This window comes from Phacochoerus africanus, chromosome 9 (assembly GCF_016906955.1).
Source record: "Phacochoerus africanus isolate WHEZ1 chromosome 9, ROS_Pafr_v1, whole genome shotgun sequence".
Classification (NCBI taxonomy): Eukaryota; Metazoa; Chordata; class Mammalia; order Artiodactyla; family Suidae; genus Phacochoerus; species Phacochoerus africanus.
Window position 1 is genome coordinate 44,830,170 of NC_062552.1, and position 7,464 is coordinate 44,837,633.

Here is a 7,464-nt window from a genome sequence, read left to right on the forward strand (position 1 = left end):
ATGTGGAACTCAAGAAACTTTCAAATGCCTTTATTCTTTTACATAACGCTTTAGATTTTTTGTGGCGTAATTCAGATTTGCCAAGTGTCTTTTAACGTTAGAGGTAGCCTGAACATTTTATTTCTAAGGTTAGATTAGTAAATAGATGTTAAATATTTATTTTCTTCTCTCATCAGAGCATAGCTTCATTTCATAAAATTGTTTAAAAAACAAAACAGGAGTTCCCATTGTGGCACAGTGGTTAATGAATCCAACTAGGAACCATGAGATTGCGGGTTCAATCCCTGCCCTTGCTCAGTGGGTTAAGGATCACGCATTGTCCTGAGCTGTGGTGTAGGTTGCAGACGCAGCTCGGATCCCGAATTGCTGTGGCTGTGGGGTAGGCCAGTGGCTACAGCTCCAATTCAACCCCTAGCCTGGGAACCTCCATGTGCTGCAGGAGCGGCCCAAGAAATGGCAAAAAGGCCAATAAATAAATAAATAAAATAAATAAATATATAAATTGAGGCAAATTTAAAAAAAAAAACAAACCCAAAACCTAAGCACATTTTTTCCCTTTAACACCAAACGAAAAGTCCCTTCTTTTGTAAACCTGTCCTCATTGCAATAATAAGCATATACAAGTGACTAGATACTGCTTAAATATATTAATTGTCATTTTTAACCAACTGCAGTGTATTGTCTGGGTTGCTTTTATTTATTCGTAAACTAAAATACCTTAATTGCCTTTCTCTCTGACCTAAGATACTTTGTCAGTTAATTTAGGAGGTGCAATAATTCTGTTAATGTCATCCAGGCAGAGCCCACGGACAACAGCTTCAGTGAAACAAGTTGGGTTCAATGCTCATTGCAGTGAGGGAGACCACATATCATGAAGAACCCCAGGCAGCTCAGCAAGAGACAAAAGCAATATCCTGTTAGAAAATAATGGTCAAGGAGGACATTAGTGGATTTTACGGGAAGGAGAGTCTTCAAGGAAGGAAACCTGTAGCACAGCATTTACTTATTTGTTTGTTTTGGCCACACCTGCCTCATGGGGGAGGGGCCAGGAATCAAACCCATGCCACAGCAGAGACAATGCCAGATCTTTAACCTGCTGAGCCACCAGTCAACTCTTGGTAGTGCAGCAGTTAAAGAAAATGTTTTTGTATCTGCTCTGGACTATCTGCTACACACCAGCCAAGCAACTGAAATAAGATTTTACAAAATGTCTTAAAAACCCTTCACTTGGAAACTTACTGTCTTGTGTTTTTAGAGTGACTAATAGAGCCCCAGCTCACTGATTTTTGTCATTTATCATGTCATTTATAATACTTTTGGTGGTGGCAAAGGAGTTACATTAAGTCTGCTAGTCTGCCATTTCTCTCAGAACATCTGTTTAATAGACTGAAAGTCAACAGGAACTTCTACTTTTTTTTTTGTACCATGTGGAAACTGGTCAGCCTGCCCTCTTGTAGCTTTGAAAAGTAAGTGATCTGATTTTGAGAGATCTGCAGTATCTTCCAGCAGGCCGCAGGCAACATATACAATATTTTCTTCAAAAGCTGAATTTTGGTGTACTCTTTATGAAGAATTTTAGAGTTAATTACAGACCCAAATAAAATTTAACTAATTTTAGTTTAGATCTGTAATTCGGATGGTCACCCTCTTATGTAGTATTCTCATCTGTCTGAATTTTCACAGAAATAGGTCATGCCAACTAAATACACCTCCCCAGTGACTGATAAGTGCCAATGCCAAACCTTTAAATTCTAAAAAATAAATATTTTGGAACAGAGGATATACATAAATATGTAACCCACCATGAAAACAGCCTATCAAAATACAAAGAAAATATACTATTCAATAAATGGTCTTGAGAAAACTAGCTAACCACATGGGATTGGGTGGCATGGTGGTGGTAAGTATTCTTACTTTATGACAGAATAGATTCAAAATAAAACTAGGAGTTCTAGTTGGCTCATCTGGTTAAGAACCCTATCAGTATCCATGAGGGTGTGAGTTCAATCCCTGGCCTCACTCAGGGAGGTAAGGATCTGGTATTGCTGTGGCATAGGCTGGCAGCTGCAACTCTAATTCAACTCCTAGCCTGGAAACTTCCATATGCCCTGGGTGCAGCCATAAGAAAAATAAATATTAAAAAAAAACTAAATACAAATATAAAACTAAATATAAAAATAGAAACTACAAAGAATTTATGAGTGGATATGTCAGTGTAGATAAAGCCTTACAGACATACTTGTTTTACAGTACTTCATTGGAGTTCACAGATTCTGTGTTCTTTACGAATTAAAAGTTTGTGGCAACCCTGCATTGAGCTATTGGTGCCATTTTTCTAACACCATTATTTTTTTTTATTAAGGTATGTACATTTTTGTAAACAATACTGTTGCACACTTAACAGACTACAGTGTAATGTAAATATAACTTGTTACAAGCACTACAAAGCCAAAAAAATTGATGTGACTTGCTTTGTTGTGAGATTTGCTGCATCATGCTGGTTTGGAGCTGAACTGCATTATCTCTGAGGTGTGCCTGAATTAGGCATGTAACAAAGATAAAACCATAAAGGAAATATCAATAGATCATTATTTAAAACTTTGAAATTTTTTTCCTTTGTGTGTGTGTGTGTGTTTCTTTTTTTTCTTTATTTGAATTTTTTAAAGTTAAAAGCCAAAGACACAGCACAGACTGAAAAGTATCTACAGTGTATATAAAGCAAATATATTCATAAAGAGCTCTAAAATACCAGTAACAAATAGAATAAGGACCAAAAGGAAAATGGGCAATTCTCAGAGGAAGACAAATCACGGTCAATAAGTACTTAAAAGATTTTTAACCTTAATCATGTAGATGCAAATTAAAATAAGGAACTGTTTTAACTTGTCAGGTTGGAAAAGCTGGGAAAAGGCTGAAAAGAGAAACACACAGGAAAATGGGTCCTCCATGATGCTGCTGAAGGAAGGAAGGCAAATTGGTACAATTGGGGAGGGGGAGGAGGCAGGTGTACAGATAACGGAAACACTGTACTATCATTTGAAATCCTTGTTTTGTATGGGTCCTTCCATTTTTCCCAGCGTTTAGCTGGGCCTATGTTTAACAAACAGGTTTTGCTTAAATATGTGACACCCGCCCTAGAACCTGAAATTAAGGGATTTACTTTTATTTGGTTGGATAGAATTTCTTCGTAGTCTCTATTTAACGAGTACAGGTGCACCTATCAAAATTAGAATTTGAATCATTTCGGTTGGCTTAGTTTCCAAACATAAGTCTCCTAAATCCTCTCTAGTTTCATTCATTGTTAAGAAATATTCGGCATTGAGGAAGAGAGGAAAGAAGGACAGCGAAAGCAAAGAGAAATTCAAATTTCCCATTTGCGCTTCAGTTGGTCTAAAGTGACTGATCCATGTTTCTGCTCTAACTAGTTTTCTTGTTAAGAGAAACTCCATGAACACGTTTCTATGCCTCTTCACCACCACACAACCCCTTTCTCTTACCTTCTGTGTTTGCTCTCATTAAAGTGGCCTCTGCTGCAGCAACCCTGTTGAGACTGGTTATACTTGTTAAACTTGGACGAAGAGGAGGATGAGAGAGGAACAGTTTGCAAATACAATAAGACGACTATAGAGAACTTTTTTAAAATGGGTTTTTTCCCCCTTTTTTAACAAACAGTTTTACCTATTTTTCCTATTTCCACCTATTTTACCTATTCCCACCCCCAAGGAGTACTTAAAATTAAGGTAGATTTTTCAAATGGAACAACAGGGCTATAGAGCAAAAATAACAATGGTAACAATGGCTGATATTTATTGATATGTGCTAGATACAGCTACTATTCTAAGCCTCATGTATACATGCATTTATACCAATGTTTAATCCTGATAACAACCCTATGAGGATTAAACCCCATAGCAATCACTATTACCCCCATCCTACATAGTCTGAGGCAGAGGAAGCTAAGTACTTTGGTTTTAAGATCACTCAAATAGTAAGTGATAGAGAGTTCCCAATGTGGCTTAGCAGTAACAAACCCAACTAGTATCCATGAGGTTGCGGGTTCGGTCCCTGCCCTTGCTCAGTGGGTTAATGATCCAGCGTTGCTGTGAGCTGTGATGTAGGTCGAAGACACAGCTCAGATCTGGCGTTGCTCTGGCGATGGCTTAGGCCAGTGGCCACAGCTCCAATTCGACCGCTAGCCTGGGAATTTCCGTATGCCGAGGATGTAGACCTAAACAAACAAGAAGTAAGTGATAGAGCTAGAAAGTGAAAAAATTTTAATTTTGACTTAGGAATTTGCTGAAAAGCTACAAGCAGAAGGGGGTACTGAAGCTAATGATACATCCTATTACAATACATACAAATCAATCCGTTTTAGGTATGATGATAATATGTATTATGAATTTGCTCACTTGGGATTCTAGAAGAAAATCTTAAATTTATCTTACATTGGTAACCTCCTTTTCTCCCCCTTGTTTGCCTTTGTCTTTTTAACCTCAGAGTCAAAAGTTCAGCTTAGCTTGATGAACATATTTCAAATTTAATCACCTTCATCCAATGCAGTTTTCCTAGAAAAGTAATATGTCTTGTCTTTTTTGGTTATTTTTTCCTTATTAACAATTCTAATTAGTTCAGATGGTTTTTAATAGAGAGCGAAGAACTCTGAAAAGACAATAAGAGTTTCTGTTATTCAAGCACTTGGGAACGTGTACTCTGAGCCTGGGGAGATGTATGTGTCCCTCAGAGTCCGTAAATAACCTGACTTCTGTCTTTTTAAGGTTTTCTCTGATATGTTTTACTTCTTATCTGAAACAGTTTCTGTTCTATGAATAGCAGCTCCTGTTCATTTTTTAAATTCAATTTCCTCAGATAACATTTAGAAAAGACTGGATTTATACAGGATCCTCAGGACCATTCACAAGTTGCCCTCATTCATATAGACTCACAGACATAGAAGACAAGATTTCCCCGGTGGCTTAGCGGGATCCAGCATTGTCACCACTGTGATACGGATTCCATGCTTGGCTAGGAATTTCCACCTGCCATGGGTATGGCCAAAAACAAAAGCCAAAATACTCAAAAAAACAAAAACAGAGAAAAAAAAAATTTATGGTTACCAAAGGGAAAGGATGGGGGAGGGATAAATTAGGAGTTTGGGATTTGCAGATACACACTACTATATATAAAAGAGATAAACAACAAGACCTACTTATAGCACAGGGAACTATATTCAATGTCTTGTAATAACCTATAGTGGAAAAGAATCTGAAAAAGAACAGATGCAGATATATGTATAATTGAATCGCTGTGCATACACCTGAAACTAACACAACATTGTACATCAACTGTACCTCAATTAAAAAAAAAAGTTACAGAGTTCCCGTGGTGGCTCCGCAGTTACGATCCCAACTAGTATCCATGAGGATGCAGGTTCCATCTCTGGGCTTGCTTGGTAAGTTAAGGATCCAGCATTGCCATGAGCTGTGGTGTAGGTCACAGACTCGGTGAGGATCTGGCCTGGCTGTGGTGTGGGCAGGCAACTGTAGGCTCTGATTCAACCGCTAGCCTGGGAGAACTTCCGTATGCCATAAGTGTGGCCCTAAAAAGCAAAATAAAAAAAACAGAAGTTATCAGTCGATCAAGATCAAAGACACTCTGACCCTCCCCAGTAACTGTCATCTAAAACAATCTCCAGTCATTTTCAACTACTAGCCACAATACTGTATTACTTAAACCAACATCTTCAAATAAAGAATGCCCTAACTTGGGAGTACCTGTCATGCTCAGTGGAAAGGAATCTGACTAGTATTCAGGACGATGCAGGTTTGATCCCTGGCCTCGATCAGTGGGTTAAGTGAGCTGTAGTGTAGTTCACAGATTCGGCTTGGGTCTGGCATTGCTGTGGCCATGGCATAGGCCCAGCGGCTACGGCTCTGATTTGACCCTTAGCCTGGAAACCTCCATATGCCGCAGGTGCAGTCCTAAAAAAACAAAAAAATAAAAATAAATAAATAAAAACAGCCCTAACTTATCTCTTCGTTTGATTCTGACTTTCTGAGACATAAAGGAGGTAAACAGTGTCTTCCCATGTGGTCACTATCAAATCTGAAACATCCATACTGTTCATTATCCCAAGGCTTGGGTATTGTGTGCTGAGATGCCCTGGGTGCTTGAAATTGCAGCCATTCGAGGAAATTGAGTAAATTCTGAGTGACTTTTCATTTAAAAGAACAGGGTGAAGGAATTAAAATTCTCAAAAATGACTCAGTTCCACAAGTTCGCTCTTTAGAGGTTAATGACTTCTAACCTTGGAAGTTCAGGGCAGCAATATTGTTTTACTCAGAACAGATAAAAATCTATATGGGGTCAGTACCTCTGCCTTGTCTTCTTGTATCCCATTTGCCAGGGTCCCATTCCTTTTTATTTTTATTTTTTTCCATGCTATCCTGACAGAGAGATAGGTCTTGTGTCTAGAAAATGCCCATCTCTAAATCAAGATTGGTATTTGTTGGCTTTTACACTGTAAGACTCAAAGTGGTAGAAAGAAGTGGAAAGAAAACATTCCTGATGATTTTCACCTGATGTCATAGACACTTCCCTTTCTACAGGTGTAAACAAACACTTTGTCTTTCTTTCCCTCCTCTTTCCACTGGAGGACTAATTAGGGAATTGGGCTTGAAGAATACACCAGCCTTTGATAAAGGAACCATTGCAGTGCCACGCAGGGAAAGACCTCAGTTTCAGACTGAACTCTCAGCAGCAGGTATGCGTTTCTTCGTTAAAATAACAAATGACCAGTCACTGGTAATAATTGCAAGCAGAAATGAGAGAACTAGAAAGAGGAGAAATGAAATTCAACATTGTATATGGGAAGAAAGAATAATAATTAGGTTTAGAGGAAGAGATATTTTATTGGGGTTGTATTTTGGTATTTTTTTCTTTAACTCAAATTGTGATGTGGGGGGAAATAAGCCTTGTGGAATGTAAAACTATTTGTATCATGACTTGGGCACAACTAGAAATAGATAAGACTCTCAAAACCAGAAACCTATCATCTGAAAAGTAATCCCTAGCACTGGATTTCAAGGGTTTTAAAAATTGTTATTTATTTCCTTGTTAACAAACATCTGCCACTGTATTATAAATGGTGCATTACACCATAAAAACAGAGCTCCCTTGCTTTGTTTATTTATAAGAATGAAACCTCCTAGGAGAGTGTTCATGCTTTCCTTGCCTGATTAATATTAATAAAATATTTACGTTCCCTGCTCGGTCCTGATGGGTAATGTCCCAAAGAAACGTATGTTCCTTAAACCTGTATGAGTGTAATTATTTTTCTTGATGAGGACTTCCAAGAGTGGGTCTGTTATTGATAGGTTTTTTTTTTCTTTTTAGGGCCGCACCTGCTGCGTACAGAAATTCCCAGGCTAGGGGTCAAATAAGAGGTGTAGCTGCCCGCCAATGCCA